Source organism: Hevea brasiliensis, chromosome 15 (assembly GCF_030052815.1).
Source record: "Hevea brasiliensis isolate MT/VB/25A 57/8 chromosome 15, ASM3005281v1, whole genome shotgun sequence".
In the NCBI taxonomy this organism is placed as follows: Eukaryota; Viridiplantae; Streptophyta; class Magnoliopsida; order Malpighiales; family Euphorbiaceae; genus Hevea; species Hevea brasiliensis.
The window spans coordinates 59543119-59561964 of record NC_079507.1 but is presented as its reverse complement, the minus strand read 5'-3'; positions in this window follow the sequence as shown (position 1 = coordinate 59561964).

The following is an 18846-nucleotide window of genomic DNA, read 5'->3' as shown; positions in this document are numbered from 1 at the left end:
ATTTTACTCTCTGAGTCGAACGCTCACTCCTGTTCAAAAATTTTTACAGGCCACAGGAGGATATTTTTTGAGGTTAACCTGCTTTCTCCCTCGCAGGTCAATTATTACTGTTTGTATAAACTTGTTAAATCTTAGAATTTCCGCATGTGTTAGAAATGTTTATTTGATTTGGGTCTGTAAACTAAATTATTATTTTGGGACCTGTAAACTTAATATGCTATGCATGTTTGATGGATTGGATGAGGGAGCTGAGCTCCCATTTATTATTATGTTGATGAGTATGTGGAGGGTGAGCTGAGCTCCCCAATTGACTATATATTGTGTTTACAGGTCGGGTGAGTTGAAAACTCCCCGTTGGTAAGTCCATTTTATGGCCGGACTCTGTCCGTTTGTTTTCTTGAAATTGGGCCCAAATGGGCCTTAGAGTTGGGTTAATGAACAGTTAGGCTTACTACGGGCCTCGGGGGCTTTAGGCTGGCCCAGGTCCTAGTGCCGGTCCGGCCCATAGGTTGGGTCGTGACAAATGTGGTATCAGAGCTTAGGCTCCAGATTCATAGGGAACAATTGTCTAAAGTGTTGGGAAGAGTCTACTAGGAGTCACATGCGGAAAAATAGGGTCCACATTCGTCTTGCATTGTCGTCTTTGCTTCTAGTTTCTGCTTCATATATTGTGTGTAAATATGAGTCTATAGAGCTGTGTAATGTGCAGTTTTGAATTTTGTGGGCTAATGCTGCTGAATTTCAGGAAAATGCGTAGAAGGTGAGAGCCGCCTTGCATCGTAAACGCAGATGTGCTCGACGAGTTGTTGGCACAGATGAGGCGCCTGCCAGGAGGCGGGTAGGAGGCCTAGAGTCGCTCAAGTAGAAGAGCACGCCACGATTCAGGAACAGTCTTTCATGTCACAGGGTCCCATGGACCCCATGGCAGCTACTCTAGCTGGGTTGCAGAGAACCATCGACATGATGGCGCAGTATATGGTCCACCCTCCACAGCAGCAGCAGTCCACCGCACCAAGAGGGGAACCTTACAAACAGATCATAAATTTCAAGAAGTTGGTGCCTGGTACTTATGATGTGTCAGACGATGCATATCGATTTATGGATTCTCGCAGATGGTAGGAGCGATTACATTGGTGATAGAAGACTGATAGAGTGTATGCAGCATGTCATGGGGCCTATGCTTAGACAATGGATGAATGACTACGTGTTACCCCGGATGGAGGGCTTGACATGGGCTCAGTTTGTGGAACTTTTTATCAATCGGTTTGTGCCAGAAAGCTTCAGAGATCAGAAGCAGTGGGCCTTTGAGGCCTTAAGACATAATGGCAGTGTCCAGAGATGAATATGCTGCAATTCTCGAATTGAGCAGATATGCCCCTACAGCAGTATCTACAGAGACTATGAAGGTGAAAAGATTCCTAAAGGGGCTTGACAGGAGGTATGCAAACCTGGCCATGATGTCTGATCAGTCTTTTGACGTGGTAGTTGATCGAGCCAGACAGATAGAGATTAGCTATGCTGTGGATGACAGCGGAAGAGCAAAGAAAAACAGAGCAAAGGGTTCTACCGGTGTTCCCCAAATGGGTACTCCGGATAGTGGTGGCCAGAGTAATTACAGAGGAAAGAGTAGGAACAAGAGAAGTGGTTTTAAACACAAACCACGAGGATTGCACTGGTACGGATCCAGCGGTGGTCACGATCGGGAATGCAGCTGGTTCGGTTCAGATCCTCTTTGGCACAGTGTGCACAGTGTGGAAGAGGACATTCAGGACCTTGTTTGATGGGGTCAGGAGTATGCTTCAGGTGTGGCCAACCAGGTCACTTTGCTAGGGAATGCCCCATGTTCAGCGAGCCACAGATGGGGTCACAGGGTTCTGTTGCAAATGTTCCTCGCCAGTTGTATCCGGGTACTTCCAACATGGCAGTCAGTAAGATAATTGGCAAACAGGGCCGAGGACAAGGGGGACGTGGATTTGGAGGCAGATCAGGAGGTAGAAGTCAGTATCAAGGTTCTGCCACTCAGGGTAGGGGTCAAGCTCGGGTTTTCACCCTGACCCACCAGGATGCTCAAGCTTCCAATGCGCCAGGTGTATTCTTCCAGTACATTCTTATGAGGCTCGTGTTTTGATAGATCCGGGTGCTACGCACTCATTTGTCTCCCCTGTGTTTGCCATGAGGTTGGGTAGAAACCCTACAACTTTAAAGTGCCCTTTGTCAGTAGCTATCCCACTTAGTGACAACATAGATGTAGATATGGTTTTTCCGGGTAGCCCAGTGGTAGTGGATGGAAAGATCCTCCCAGCAGACTTGGTTCCTCTACCAGTAATGGATTTTGATGTAATCCTGGGGATGGATTGGTTGTCAACTCACTATGCCACTTTAGACTGCAGGAACAAAAAGGTGTATTTCCACATACCTGGTGTGGAAGAGTTTAGCTTTGATGGTGACAGGAGCATGGCTCCATATAATTTGGTGTCAGCAATTAGTGCTAGAAAAATGTTGAGGCGTGGATGCCAAGGGTATTTGGCATTGGTGAGAGATACATCTGTAGAAGGTGTCAGCATGGAAAATGTTCCTGTTGTCAGAGAATTTATGGATGTCTTCCCTGAAGAGCTTCCAGGGTTGCCACCAGAAAGGGGAATAGAGTTCTGCATTGATGTTGTTCCGGGTACAAACCCCATATCCATGCCACCTTACAGGATGGCACCAGCAGAATTGAAAGAGCTGAAGGAGCAACTACAGGAGCTTTTGGACAAGGGTTTCATACGTCCGAGCACTTCACCCTGGGGTGCTCCTGTTCTATTCGTGAGAAAGAAGGATGGGTCATTGAGGTTGTGTATTGACTATAGACAGCTGAACAAGGTGACTGTGAAGAACAAGTATCCACTTCCTCGGATCGATGATTTGTTTGATCAGCTCCAAGGAGCTAGATTCTTTTCCAAGATAGACCTGCGATCAGGCTACCATCAGTTGAGAATCAGGAATGAGGACGTGTCCAAAACGGCTTTCAGGACAAGATATGGTCATTATGAGTTCTTGGTGATGTCTTTTGGACTCACTAATGCACCAGCAGCCTTTATGGACTTGATGAACAGGGTGTTCAAGCCATTTTTGGACCGTTTTATCATCGTATTCATAGATGACATTCTAGTATACTCTCGGACTGAGGAAGAACACGTGTGGCACTTGAGGATGGTGTTGCAGACGTTGAGGGAGCACCAGCTATATGCCAAATTTTCAAAATGTGAATTTTGGCTAGAAAGCATCTCATTCTTGGGACACGTGGTTTCTAGTGACGGCATTCAAGTGGATCCTAAGAAAATTGAAGCTGTAACTGATTGGCTTAGGCCTACAACAGTCACTGAGGTGCGAAGTTTTCTGGGTTTAGCTGGCTACTATAGGCGTTTTGTACAAGATTTCTCAAGGATAGCGGCTCCCCTAACTAAGTTGACCAGGAAGAATGTTCCATTCATTTGGACAGATGTGTCACGACCCAACCTATGGGCCGGACCGACACTAGGACCTGGGCCAGCCTAAAGCCCCCGAGGCCCGTAGTAAGCCTTAACTGTTCATTTACCCAATTCTAAGGCCCATTTGGGCCCAATATCAAGAAAACAAATGGACAGAGTCCGGCCATAAAATGGACTTTCCAACGGGGAGTTTTCGACTCACCCGACCTGTAAACACAATATATAGTCAATTGGGGAGCTCAGCTCACCCTCCACATACTCATCAACATAATAATAAACGGGAGCTCAGCTCCCTCATCCAATCCATCAAAACAGACATAGAATATTAAGTTTACAGGTCCATCATGATAATAATATTACAGACCAAATTCAAATAATTACTGCTAACACATGCGGAAATTCTAGGAGTAATTAAAATTACACAAATATTAATAAACAACCTGCGAAGTAGAAAAGCGAGTTAACCTGAACAAAATATCCTTCGTGGCTGTAAAAATTTTTGAGCAGTGAGCGTTCGACTCAGAGTAAAATATCAATCTTAACTATAATCTCTATAACTATCTAAACTAATGCACCCTGTAGAGTGAAATGCAACATAAACAACATTTTCACATCATAGCATCAAAAAGGTAATTTGGAGCACTCACACACTCTGTAACATCATTCATAGTATATGAGAGCTGATCCCCTATACGCTCTCTTAAATCCAACTGTGCCAACAAGAACTCATTTCGGACTTCCACTTAAATACCAAATCGGGTCCCAGTGAAGAACTCAAGCCGTGTCTACCCAAGGACCGGGTCCCTGAAGGACTCAAGCCGTGTCTACCCGCCCTATCCATAGTCCACACCACATCACACGCACGCCAACGCACGCACACCGCTCCAAATTACCACAACAACACTCATGGCACATTATGATTATCAATGCAACATAATTCGTGCCTAGAGTTTAACTACATAAATATATGCATATAAGTGATGCATGGGCATCTTGAACATATAATAATATCGAAATTACGCTTAAAATTAATATTTTACTCACGGACTTGACGACAATCATGTGGTGGCGGCGGAGGAAGAAGGTTGTCGGCTCACGACAATCATATTACATTTATTTAATACAATCGACTCAACACAAACAAAGAAAAGACCAATTACGTCCTAAGTCGTCTTTGAAAATCGGCAGAGTCTCCCCTATACCTAGGACCTACCCAACCTGCAAAAGGGCTAAAAACGCACTTCTATATTCACAATCCATATATCAACAGTTCAATCATATCACACAGCCCCTCCTGGGCCCATCAAATCAATCACCCATCACAATACGCAAAATTTCAATTTAGTCCTTATTATTGATCATTTTTGCAAAAACTGCCCAAACAAGCTCTAAAAATTATAAAACTTTGCCCCGGTCCTTAGCAATATTACTAAGCTATTGCAAAAAGAATCGTAATTTTCTAAGCTACCACGAATATTTTATGGATTTTTAATCCTATTTAAGCACTAGAAAATTACGAAAAAGCAAGGTTCGGGTTTACCTTTGCCGATTCCGACTTCGGGAACGCGCTCGAGACGTCTGACAATGGGGGGCTAGCCAAAACCTCGCCCACCCGAGACTTTTCCAGAACGGTCCGTTCGGCCTAATTTTGCGCACCGATCAATCGTCGAATTTCCGCGAATCGAGGATACCTACACGAAGCCCATAACACGGGGGTTAGTACATAAAATTTTCAGAATTTTCTAAGCTCATTTAATACTTGAAAATACACTGCGAAGTTTCGTGGGACCCACCGAAAAAACGGTGTCGGAAAAATTTGAAATTTATGTCGTTGCGAAGCTCTCGACGAATGGAGCGTGCTGGTGGCCTCGGTTTCCTCGTGGGATTCACGGTTTTCGAGAAATTTAGCCCAAAAGTCGAAATGGGCTAAAATCTTCCCGAGCAAAAATCGGACAATCCGCTTGATGGATTTCGGCGTTCTTGGTGTCTATGGAAAGCTCTCGCCGAGTAGATGGTTTTGGACACAAGACCCGGTCCAATCGGTGACCGGATCGGCCGGATTTGGCCGAGGAAGTCGGCGCGGCGCGCAGGGACTTCCGCGGCATTTTCCATTGCTCAAGGCCGCTACCGGCCGGGACGGCTGGGAGGCGCTGACGAGGAGGACGCAGGGAGGCGGGCCGGCAGGGGAGGGGAGGAGAGAGAAACGAGAGAAGAGAGGAGAGGCGTCGCGCGGAGGAAGAGGAAGAAAAGAGAAGAGACGGTCCGATTCGACCGGCCGAATCGGCGTTCGATTCGAATACAAAATTTTGAATTTTTATCGCCTCGGACCGAAACGAGGTCCAAAATTCGAAAAATTCTAAAACTTCGTAAAAATACTTAGACTCAAAATATAGTTTTAGTTTTGCCACGTGGTCTTTAAATTAATTTTTAAAAATCATCAAAGTTTATATTTTCGGAAAATCGAACCCGATTTTTAAAATCCGAAAAATCTGAAAAAAAAATCCTAAAATTCAAATAAAATTAAAATACCAAAAATACTCATAAATAATAAAATTTGGGGTGTTACATTCTTCCCCCCTTACAGAAAATTCGTCCTCGAATTTTTACACAAGGCGTAATAAAGTACATGATTATACATTGAACAAGTAAGGGTACTTGCTACGCATGTCTGCTCGACTCTGTGTGCACTCTTCCACCGATCGACTCTCCACAAAACCTTAACCATAGGGATCTGTTTGGATCTTAGCTGCCTTACTTGGTAGTCCACTATGGCTCTGAGTTGCTCCTCAAATGTCAAATTCTCCTTTAGCTCTATCACATCCGGCTGCAGTACATGAGAAGGATCGGGAATGTATATCCTGAGCATGGAGATGTGAAACACGGGATGAACGTGAGAAAGGTTGGGTGGTAGCTCCAACCTGTAGGCAACGTCTCCAACTCTATCAAGAACCTCAAAAGGTCCGATATACCGAGGTGCCAACTTGCCCTTCTTTCCAATCTCATGACTCCCTTCATTGGAGATACCTTCAGAATACATAGTCGCCATTGCAAACTCCACATCCCTCCGTCTGGGTGCATAACTCTTCTGCTCATCGAAAGCCGTCCTCGATCGTTCCACGATTAAAGGAACTACCTCTGAAGTGTACTGCACTAGGTCTACATCATGCACCTTCGCTTCCCCCATTTCCGTCCAACACAGAGGAGACCTACACTTTCTTCCATATAGTGCCTCATAGGGTGCCATCCCTATGCTGGAGTGATAACTGTTGTTGTAGGCAAACTCCACCAAAGCTAGCTGCTCATCCCATTGACCTCCAAAATCCAAGACACTCATGCGAAGCATGTCTTCGATGTTTGGATTGTCCTTTCTGACGTCCGTCTGTCGAGGGTGGAAGGTCAGATCGAAGTTCAATTGTGTGCCAAGTGCCTCCTGCAACTTTCTCCAAAACCGAGAAGTGAACTAGGGCCCTCTGTCAGATATTATGGAAGCCGGAACTCCATGCAATCTGACTATTTCTCGAATGTAGAGCCGGGCATACTGTGCCACAGTATGTAGTCTTTACTGTAAGAAGTGAGCTGATTTGGTCAAGCGGTCTACAATTACCCATATCGAATCATATCCTCGTGGTACGAGGCAACCCAAATCACAAAATCCATTGTGATCATTTCCCACTTCCATTCTGGGATAGGGAGCTCTTGCAGCTTCCCTGACGGTCTCTGGTGTTCAAACTTCACCTTCTGACAAGTCAAGCACTTGGACACAAAGTCTGCAATGTCTCTCTTCATGCCATTCCACCAGTAGCTATCTTTCACATCATGGTACATCTTGGTGGAACCTGGGTGGACACTGTACAGTGTATAGTGTGCCTCTCGCATAATTTCATCCCTGAGGTTGTCCACATCGGGCACACATATCCTAGAACCATGCACTAGGGCGCCATCATTGGCAAATCCAAACTCACCACCTTCACCTTGCTGTACTCTTTCTATGATCTTCATCAATTGTTGGTCTCTGTGCTGGGAAACTCTAACTCTGTCCTTCAAGTCTGGCCTCACTGAAAAATGAGCCAACAATACCCCCTCATCTGAAAGATCTAGGACTAAACCTTGATCCATCAACTCATGTACCTCCTAAATCAGTGGTCTCTTCTCTACTGAAATGTGCGCCAAACTGCCAGAAGATTTTCTGCTCAAGGCATCTGCTACAACATTGGCCTTCCCAGGGTGATACTGGATGGTGCAATCATAGTCTTTCAGAAGCTCCATCCATCTCCTCTGTCTCAAGTTCAAGTCCCTCTGTTGGAAGATGTACTTTAAACTCTTGTGGTCGGTGTATATCTCGCACACTTCGCCATACAGGTAGTGTCTCCAGATTTTCAGTGCAAAGATTACAGCCGCCATTTCCAAATCATGTGTGGGGTAGTTCTGCTCATGCCTCTTCAGCTGCCTTGAAGCATAGGCCACTACCTTTCCATTCTGCATCAAAACACACCCTAGGCCAACTCTGGAGGCGTCACAATACACGGTGTATCCTTCACCACTCACAGGTAGTGTCAACACAGGGGCAGTGGTTAGACACTCCTTAATCTTCTGGAAACTCACCTCACAGTCATCTGTCCAAATGAATGGAACATTCTTCCTGGTCAACTTAGTTAAGGGAGCCGCTATCCCGAGAAATCTTGTACAAAACGCCTATAGTAGCTTGGCTAAACCCGGAAAACTTCGCACCTCTGGATCGTTGTAGGCCTAAGCCAATCGGGCCATACTTCAATTTTCTTGGGATCCACTTGAATACCGTCACTAGAAACCACGTGTCCCAAGAATGAGATGCTTTCTAGCCAAAATTCACATTTCAAAATTTGGCGATACCGGTGCTCCTCAAAGTCCGCAACACCATCCTCAAGTGCCACACGTGTTGTTCCTCGGTCCGAGAGTATACGAATGTCATCTATGAATACGATGACAAACGATCCAAAATGGCTTGAACACCTGCTCATCAAGTCCATGAAGGTCGCTGGTGCATTAGTGAGTCCAAAAGACATCACCAAGAACTCATAATGACCATATCTTGTCACGAAGCCGTTTTGGACACGTCCTCATTCACGATTCTCAAGCGATGGTAGCGATCGCAGGTCTATCTTGAAAAGAATCTAGCTCCTGGAGCCGATCAAACAAATCATCGATCCGAGGAAGTGGATACTTGTTCTTCACGTGACCTTGTTCAAATTGCTCGTAGTCGATACACAACCTCAATGACCCATCCTTCTTTCTCACAAATAAAACAGGAGCGCCCCAAGGTGAAGTGCTCGGACGTATAAAACCCTTGTCCAAAAGCTCCTGTAGTTGCTCCTTGACTCTTTCTTTCAATTTGGTGCCATCTGTAAGGTGGCATCGATATGGGGTTTGTACCCGGCACAACATCAATGCAAAACTCTATTTCCTTCTGGTGGCAACCCCGAAGCTCCTCTGGGAAGACATCCATAAATTCTCTGACAACAGGAACATTTTCCATGCTGACACCTTCTGCAGATGTATCTCTCACCAATGCCAAATACCCTTGGCATCCACGCCTCAACATTTTTCTGGCACTAATTGCTGACACCAAATTATATGGAGCTACGCTCCTGTCACCATCAAAGCTAAACTCTTCCACACCAGGTATGTGGAAGTATACCTTTTTGTTCCTGCAGTCTAAGGTGGCATAATGAGTTGCCAACCAGTCCATTCCCAGGATTACATCGAAATCCACATCGTAGAGGAACCAAGTCTGGGGAGGATCTTTCCATCCACTACCACTGGGCTACCCGGAAATACCATGTCTACATCTATGTTATCACTAAGTGGGGTAGCTACTGACAAAGGGCACTCTAAAGTTGTAGGGTTTCTACCCAACCTCATGGCAAACACAGGGGAGACAAATGAGTGCGTAGCACCCGGATCTATCAAAACACGAGCCTCATAAGAATGCACTGGAAGAATACCGCCACAACCGCATTTGAAGCTTGAGCATCCCGGTGGGTCGTGGTGAAAACCCGTGCTTGACCCCTACCCGAGTGGCGTAACCACATCGACTTATACCTCTGACCGCCTCCAAATCCACGCCCCTTGTCCTCGGCCTGTTGGCCACCGAATCGATCGCCGCCATGTTGGAAGCACCGGATACAATTGTCGAGGAACATTTGCAATGTAACCTGTGACCCCATCGTGGCTCATCAAAACGGCGATCTCTAGCAAAGTGGCGGTTGGCCACACCAAGCATACTCGACCCCATCAAACAAGGTCTGAATGTCCTCTTCACACTGTGCACACGGTGCCAAAGAGGATCTGAACGAGCGAATCGCCTTGCCTGAAATGTTACCACCGCTTGGATCCGCACTCAGTCCGAACCCTCGGATTTGTGTCTAAAACCACTCCTCTTATTTCTCGCTTCTTCCTCTGTAAGTAGTTTGGCCACCACTATCCATAGTACCCGTGTGGGGAACACGAGAACCCTCGCCTGCTTTTTCTTTGCTCTTCCATTGTCATCCACAAAGATAGCTAATCTCAACTGTCTGCCTCGATCCACCACCACATCAAAAGATCGATCGACATCATGGCCAGTTCGCATACCTCTGTCAAGCCCCTTTAGGAATCTTTTCACCTTCATCTTTTCTCGTAGCTCTGCTGCAGGGGCATATCTGCTCAATTCCGTAAAGTGCAGAGCATATTCATCTACTGCACCGCCATTCGTCTTAAGGCCTCAAAGGCCCACGCTTCGATCTCTCAAGCTTTACGCACAAACCGATTGATGAACAGTTCCACAACTGAGCCCATGTTAAACCCTCCATCCGTGGTAACACGTAGTCATTCATCCATTGTCTAGGCATGGGCCCCATGACGTGCTGCATACACTCTATCAGTCTTCTATCGGTCAATCGTAATTACATTTCTGCTGTCTGCGAGAATCCAAAAACCGATATGCATCGTCGACACATCATAGGTACGGGCACCAACTTCTTGAAGTTGATGATGCATTTGTAAGATTCCTCTCTTGGTGCGGTGGATCGCTGCTTTGTGGAGGATGGACCATATATTGCGCCATCATGTCGATGGTTCTCTGCGAACCCGGCTAGAGTAGCCGCCATTGGGTCCATGGGACCTGTGCCATAAAGGACCGATCTGTCTTGGGGGTGTTGCTCCTCTACTTGAGCGACTCTAGGCCTCCTACCCGCCTCCTGGCGGCGCCTCATCTGTCGACACCTCGTCAGCACATCCAGTTCAGTGCGATGGCGGCTCTCACCTTCTACGCATTTTCTGAAATTCAGCGACATTAGCCCACAAAATTCAAAGCGCACATTACGACTCTATAGACTCATATTTATACATAACATATGGAGCGAAACTAGAAGCAAAGATGACAATGCAAGACGAATGTGGACCCTATATTTCCGCATGTGACTCCTAGTAGACTCTTCCCAACACTTTAGACAACATTCCCTAAGAATGGAGCCTAAGCTCGATACCACATTTGTCACGACCCAACCTATGGGCGGACCGGCACTAGGACACAGGCGACCTAAAGCCCCGAGGCGTAGTAAGCCTTAACTGTTCATTTACCCAATTCTAAGGCCCATTTGGGCCCAATATCAAGAAAACAAGCGGATGATGCGGCCATAAAATGGACTTTCCAACGGGGAGTTTTCGACTCACCCGACCTGTAAACACAATATATAGTCAATTGGGGAGCTCAGCTCACCCTCCACATACTCATCAACATAATAATAAACGGGAGCTCAGCTCCCTCATCCAATCCATCAAAACAGACATAGAATATTAAGTTTACAGGTCCATCATGATAATAATATTACAGACCAAATTCAAATAATTACTGCTAACACATGCGGAAATTCTAGGAGTAATTAAAATTACACAAATATTAATAAACAACCTGCGAAGTAGAAAAGCAGGTTAACCCAGAACAAAATATCCTTCTGTGGCCTGTAAAAATTTTTGAACAGAAGTGAGCGTTCGACTCAGAGAGTAAAATATCAATCTTAACTATAATCTCTATAACTATCTGAACTAATGCACCATGTAGAGTGAAATGCAACATAAACAACATTTTCACATCATAGCATCAAAAAGGTAATTTGGAGCACTCACACACTCTGTAACATCATTCATAGTATATGGGGTGATCCTATCTGACTCTCTTAAATCCAATGCAGTGCGTGAAGAACTCAGCTCGGACTTCCACTTAAATACCAAATCGGGGTCCCGTGAAGAACTCAAGCCGTGTCTACCCGAAGGGCGGGTCAATGAAGGACTCAAGCCGTGTCTACCGTCCTATCCATAGTCCACACCACATCACACGCATGCGCCAACGCTGCTTCCGCTCCAAATTACCACAACAACACTCATGGCACATTATGATTATCAATGCAACATAATTCGTGCCTAGAGTTTAACTACATAAATATATGCATATAAGTGATGCATGGGCATGCTGAACATATAATAATATCGAAATTACAATTAAAATTAATATTTTACTCACAGACTTGACGACAATCATTGTGGCGGTGAGGCGGAGGAAGAAGGCTGTCGGCTCACGACAATCATATTACATTTATTTAATACAATCGACTCAACACAAACAAAGAAAAGACCAATTACGTCCTAAGTCGTGCGAAAATCGTGAGTCTCCCTATACCTAGGACCTACCCAACTGCAAAAGGGCTAAAACGCACTTCTATATTCACAATCCATATATCAACAGTTCAATCATATCACACAGCCCCTCACGGCCCATCAAATCAATCACCCATCACAATACGCAAAATTTCAATTTAGTCCTTATTATTGATCATTTTTGCAAAAACTGCCCAAACAAGCTCTAAAAATTATAAAACTTTGCCCCGCGGTCCTTAGCAATATTACTAAGCTATTGCAAAAAGAATCGTAATTTTCTAAGCTACCACGAATATTTTATGGATTTTTAATCCTATTTAAGCACTAGAAAATTATGAAAAAGCAAGGTTCGGGTTTACCTTTGCCGATTCCGACTTGAGAACGCGCTGGGGCGTCGACAATGGGGGCTAGCCAAAACCTCGGCCCAGTCGGAGACTTTTCAGGTAGCAGTGCATGCGGCGGAATTTTGCAGACCCGATCAACTGTCGAATTTCCGCGAATCGAGGATACCTACACGAAGCCCATAACACGGGGGTTAGTACATAAAATTTTCAGAATTTTCTAAGCTCATTTAATGCTTGAAAATACACTGCGAAGTTTCGTGGGACCCACCGAAAAAACGGTGTCTGAAAAATTTGAAATTTATGTCGTTGTGAAGCTCTCGACGAATGGAGCGTGCTGGTGGCCTCGGTTTCCTCGTGGGATTCACGGTTTTCGAGAAATTTAGCCCAAAAGTCGAAATGGGCTAAAATCTTCCCGAGCAAAAATCGGACAATCCGCTCGATGGATTTCGGCGTTCTTGGTGTGTATGGAAAGCTCTCGCCGAGTAGATGGTTTTGGACACAAGACCCGGTCCAATCGGTGACCGGATCGGCCGGATTTGGCCGAGGAAGGCCCAGCGGCGCGCGCGAGGACTTCCGCGCGGCGTTTCCGGCGTTCGGGAGCTGCCGGTGCTGGGGCAGTGAGGCGCGGCCGGCGAGGAGACCCAGGGAGGCGGTGGCGCGGGGGAGGAGAGAGAAACGAGAGAGAAGAGAGGAGAGGGCGTCGCGCGCTGGAGGAAGAGGAAGAAAAAGAGAAGAGACCGGTCCGATTCGATCGGTCCGATCCGGTCAGGTTCGATTCGGCCGGTTCGATTCGAATTACAAAATTTTGAATTTTTACTCTGCCTCGGGACCGAAAACGAGATCCAAAAATTCCGAAAAAAATTCCCGAAAACTCAGAAAAATACGTAGACTCCAAATATAGTTTTAGTTTTGCCACGTGGTCTTTAAATTAATTTTTAAAAATCATCAAAGTTTATATTTTCGGAAAATCGAACCCGATTTTTAAAATCCGAAAAATCTCAAAAAAAATTCCTAAAATTCAAATAAAATTAAAATACCAAAAATACTCATAAATAATAAAATTTGGGGTGTTACAAGATGAATGTGAGGTGAGTTTCTAGAAGCTTAAGGAGTGTCTAACCACGGCCCCTGTGTTGACACTACCTCTGAGTGGTGAAGGATACACCGTGTATTATGACGCCTCCAGAGTTGGCCTAGGGTGTGTTTTGATGCAGAATGAAAAGGTAGTGGCTTATGCTTCAAGGCAGCTGAAGAGGCATGAGCAGAACTACCCCACCCATGATTTGGAAATGGCGGCTGTAATCTTTGCACTAAAGATCTGGAGACACTATCTGTATGGTGAAGTGTGCGAGATATACACCGACCACAAGAGCTTGAAGTACATCTTCCAACAGAGGGATTTAAACTTGAGACAGAGGAGATGGATGGAGCTTCTGAAAGACTATGATTGCACCATCCAGTACCACCCTGGAAAGGCCAATGTTGTGGCAGATGCCTTGAGCAGAAAATCTTACAGCGGTTTGGCGCACATTTCAGTAGAGAAGAGACCATTGATTCAGGAGGTACATGAGTTGATGGATCAAGGTTTAATCCTAGATCTTTCAGAAGAGGGGGTATTGTTGACGCACTTTTCAGTGAGGCCAGACTTGAGGGACAGAGTTAGAGTTTCCCAGCACAGAGACCAACAATTGATGAAGATTATAGAAAGAGTACAGCAAGGTGAAGGTGGTGAGTTTGGATTTGCCAATGATGGCGCCCTAATGCAAGGTTCTAGGATATGTGTGCCCGATGTGGATAACCTCGGGAATGAAATCATGCGAGAGGCACACTACACACTGTACAGTGTCCACCCAGGTTCCACCAAGATGTACCATGATGTGAAAGATAGCTATTGGTGGAATGGCATGAAGAGAGACATAGCAGACTTTGTGTCCAAGTGCTTGACTTGTCAGAAGGTGAAGTTTGAACACCAGAGACCGTCAGGGAAGCTGCAAGAGCTCCCTATCCCAGAATGGAAGTGGGAAATGATCACCATGGATTTTGTGACTGGGTTGCCTCGTACCACGCGAGGATATGATTCGATATGGGTAATTGTAGACCGTCTAACCAAATCAGCTCACTTCTTACCTGTGAAGACTACATATTCTGTGGCACAGTACGCCCGACTCTACATTCGAGAAATAGTCAGATTGCATGGAGTTCCGGCTTCCATAATATCTGACAGAGGGCCCCAGTTTACTTCTCGGTTTTGGAGAAAGTTGCAGGAGGCACTTGGCACACAGTTGAACTTCAGTACGGCTTTCCACCCTCAGACAGACGGACAGTCCGAAAGGACAATCCAAACACTGGAAGACATGCTTCGCATGAGTGTCTTGGATTTTGGAGGTCAATGGGATGAGCAGCTAGCTTTGGTGGAGTTTGCCTACAACAACAGTTATCACTCCAGCATAGGGATGGCACCCTATGAGGCATTATATGGAAGAAAGTGTAGGTCTCCTCTGTGTTGGACAGAAATGGGGGAAGCGAAGGTGCATGATGTAGACCTAGTGCAGTACACTTCAGAGGTAGTTCCTTTAATCAGGAGCAGCTTGACTTTCAAGATGGCGAGAAGAGTTATGCAGACCCCAGACGGAGGAATGTGGAGTTTGCAGTGGGCGACTATGTATTCCTGAAGGTTTCTCCAATGAAGGGAGTCATGAGATTTGGAAAGAAGGGCAAGTTGGCACCTCGGTATATCGGACCTTTTGAGGTTACTGATAGAGTTGGAGCAGTTGCCTACCGGTTGGAGCTACCACCCAACCTTTCTCACGTTCATCCCGTGTTTCACATCTCCATGCTCAGGAAATACATTCCAGATCCTTCTCATGTACTACAGCCGGATGTGATAGAGCTAAAAGAGAACTTGACATTTGAGGAGCAGCCTGTAGCCATAGTGGACTACCAAGTGAGACAGCTGAGATCCAAACAGATCCCTATGATTAAGGTTTTGTGGAGGAGTCAGTCAGTGGAAGAGTGCACCTGGGAGTCAGAACGGGACATGCGTAGCAAGTACCCTTATCTGTTCAATGTATAATCATGTGCTTTATTCTGCCTTGTGTAAAATTCGAGGACGAATTTTTACGTAAGAGGAAGAATGTAACACCCCAAAATTTTAAATTTTATGAGCATTTTTTGTATTTTAATTTTATTTAAATTTTAGGAATTTTTTTGAGATTTTTCGGATTTTAAAAATCGGGTTCGATTTTCCGAAAATATAAACTTTGATGAATTTTAAAAATTAATTTAAAGACCACGTGGCAAAACTAAAAATATATTTGGAGTCTACGTATTTTTCTGAGTTTTCTGGAATTTTTTTCAGAATTTTTGGACCTCGTTTTCGGTCCTGAGGCAGAGTAAAAATTCAAAATTTTATATTCTGAATCGAACCGGCCGAATCGAACCGGACCTGATCGGACCGGTCTTCTTCTCTTTTTCTCCTCCCTCCCGCGCGCGTCGACCCTCTCCTCTTCTCTCTCTCTTTTCTCTCTCCTCCCTCCTCCTCTTGCCGCACCGCCGCCTCCCCTGCGTCCCCACCTCGCCGGCGCCCCACCTCGGCCTTCCCCCACGGCCGCACTGGGCAGCCGGAAACGGCCTTGGAATGGGCCAGCGCCTGTGCGGCGATTGGACTTCCCGGCCAAAATCCGGCCGATCCGGCCACCAATTGGACCGGGTCTTGTGTCTAAAATCATCTACTCGGCGAGAGCTTTCCATAGACACCAAGAACGCCGAAATCCATCGAGCGGTTTGTCCGATTTTTGCTCAGGAAAATTTTAGCCCATTTTGACTTTTGGGCTAGGTTTCTCGAAAACCGTGAATCCCACGAGAAAACCGACGCTACCAGCGCGCTCCACTCGTCGAGAGCTTCGCGGCGACATAAATTTCGAATTTTTCCGACACCGTTTTTCGATGGGTCCCACGGAACTTCGCAGTGTTTTTCCGAGCATTTAATGAGCTTAGAAAATTCTAAAAAAATTTATGTACTAACCCCCGTGTTATGGGCTTCGTGTAGGTATCCTCAATTCGCGGAAATTCGATAGTTGACCGGGTCTGTGAATTTCCGGCCAGACAGACCCGTTATCGGAAAAGTCTCCGAATTGGACCGAGGTTTTGGCTAGCCCGCTATTGTTAGACGTCCCGAGCGCGTTCCCGAAGTCGAAATCGGCAAAGGTAAACCCGAACCTTGTTTTTACGTAATTTTTTAGTGCTTAAATAGGATTAAAAATCCGTAAAATATTCGTGGTAGCTTAGAAAATTATGATTCTTTTTGAAATAGCTTAGTAATATTGCTAAGGACTGCGGGGCAAAGCTTTAGAATTTTTAGAGCTTATTTGGGCAGTTTTTGCAAAAATGGTCAATTATAAGGACTAAATTGAAATATTACATACTGTGATGGATGATTGATTTGATGGGCCCAGGAGGGGCTGTGTGATATGATTGAGTTGTGGATATATGGATTGTGAGTATAGAAGTGTGTTTTGAACCCTTTTGCAGGTTGGGTAGGTCCTAGGTATAGGGGAGACTCTGCCGGATTTTCGGCACGACTTAGGACGTATTGGTCTTTTTCTTTGTTTGTATTGAGTCAGATTGTATTAAATAATTGTAATATAATTGTCAAGTGAGCCGGGACAGCCTTCTTCCTCCGCCCAGCCATACGATGATTGTCGTCAAGTCTGTGAGTAAAATATTAATTTTAATTGTAATTTCGATATTATTATATGTTCAGCATGCCCATGCATCACTTATATGCATATATTTATGTAGTTAAACTCTAGGCACGATTTATGTTGCATTGATAACTGTTAAAGTGCCATGAATGTTGTTGCGGTAATTTGGAGCAGTGTGCGTGCGTTGGCGTGCGTGTGATGTGGTGTGGACTATGGATAGGACGGGTAGTCACGGCTTGAGTTCTTCGCTGGGACCCGATCCTTCGAGGGTAGTCACGGCTTGAGTTCTTCGCTGGGACCCTCGATTTGATTATTAAGTGGAAGTCCGAAATGAGTTCTTCACGGCACCAGTTGGATTTAAGAGAGTCGTATAGGATCGGCTCCCATATATTATGATTGATGTTACAGGGTGCGTGAGTGCTCCAAATTACCTTTTTGATGTTATGATGTGAAAATGTTGTTGATGTTGCATTTCACTCTACAGGGTGCATTAGTTCTAGATAGTTATAGAGATTATGGTTAAAATTGATATTTTACTCTCTGAGTCGAACGCTCACTCCTGTTCAAAAATTTTTACAGGCCACAGGAGGATATTTTTTGAGGTTAACCTGCTTTCTCCCTCGCAGGTCAATTATTACTGTTTGTATAAACTTGTTAAATCTTAGAATTTCTGCATGTGTTAGAAATGTTTATTTGATTTGGGTCTGTAAACTAAATTATTATTTTGGGACCTGTAAACTTAATATGCTATGCATGTTTGATGGATTGGATGAGGGAGCTGAGCTCCCATTTATTATTATGTTGATGAGTATGTGGAGGGTGGTGAGCTCCCAATTGACTATATATTGTGTTTACAGGTCGGGTGAGTCGAAAACTCCCCGTTGGTAAGTCCATTTTATGGCCGGACTCTGTCCGTTTGTTTTCTTGAAATTGGGCCCAAATGGGCCTTAGAGTTGGGTTAATGAACAGTTAGGCTTACTACGGGCCTCGGGGGCTTTAGGCCGGCCCAGGTCCTAGTGCCGGTCCGGCCCATAGGTTGGGTCGTGACAATTATCATTAATATCAATTAACATATATGTTATTTGACAAAAATTATCACTTATTTAATTTGATTTTATTTAAAAATATAAAAAATTTAAAATTTAAATAATATAAAATGTTTAAAATTTTATTTTAACTAATTAATTATCTTTTAATTATTAGTGATAAAAAATATTTAAAATTTAAAAAATAGAAAATATTTGTAGAACAAAAAATATTAGATGAGTGCATTTATCTAATCATTCAAAAATATTTTCTTTTTATTATTAGTTATATAATATAAAATATCTAAATTTAAAAAATTAGATTAAAATTCTAATAAATTTAAGAGGATTGAGATTTTTTTTTTAATCTCTTTTATTCTTTTTCTTTTCCTGTAAAATTGTACCATCTTCTCAATTTTTTTACTTGCTAAAGAAATTTGAAAATTAAAGTCAAAACCGCAGCCTCTCAATCACTACGTAACCTAAGCCAAAATTCACAAAGAAACTTTTAATTTTGGATATCTTTCTAAAAAGTATGAAGTCATTTATGGCTCTCATGGGTGCGAAATCAGAAAATTATTTTTAAATGGGTCAATATTATATATAAAATTAATTAAATATATTATTTATTTAT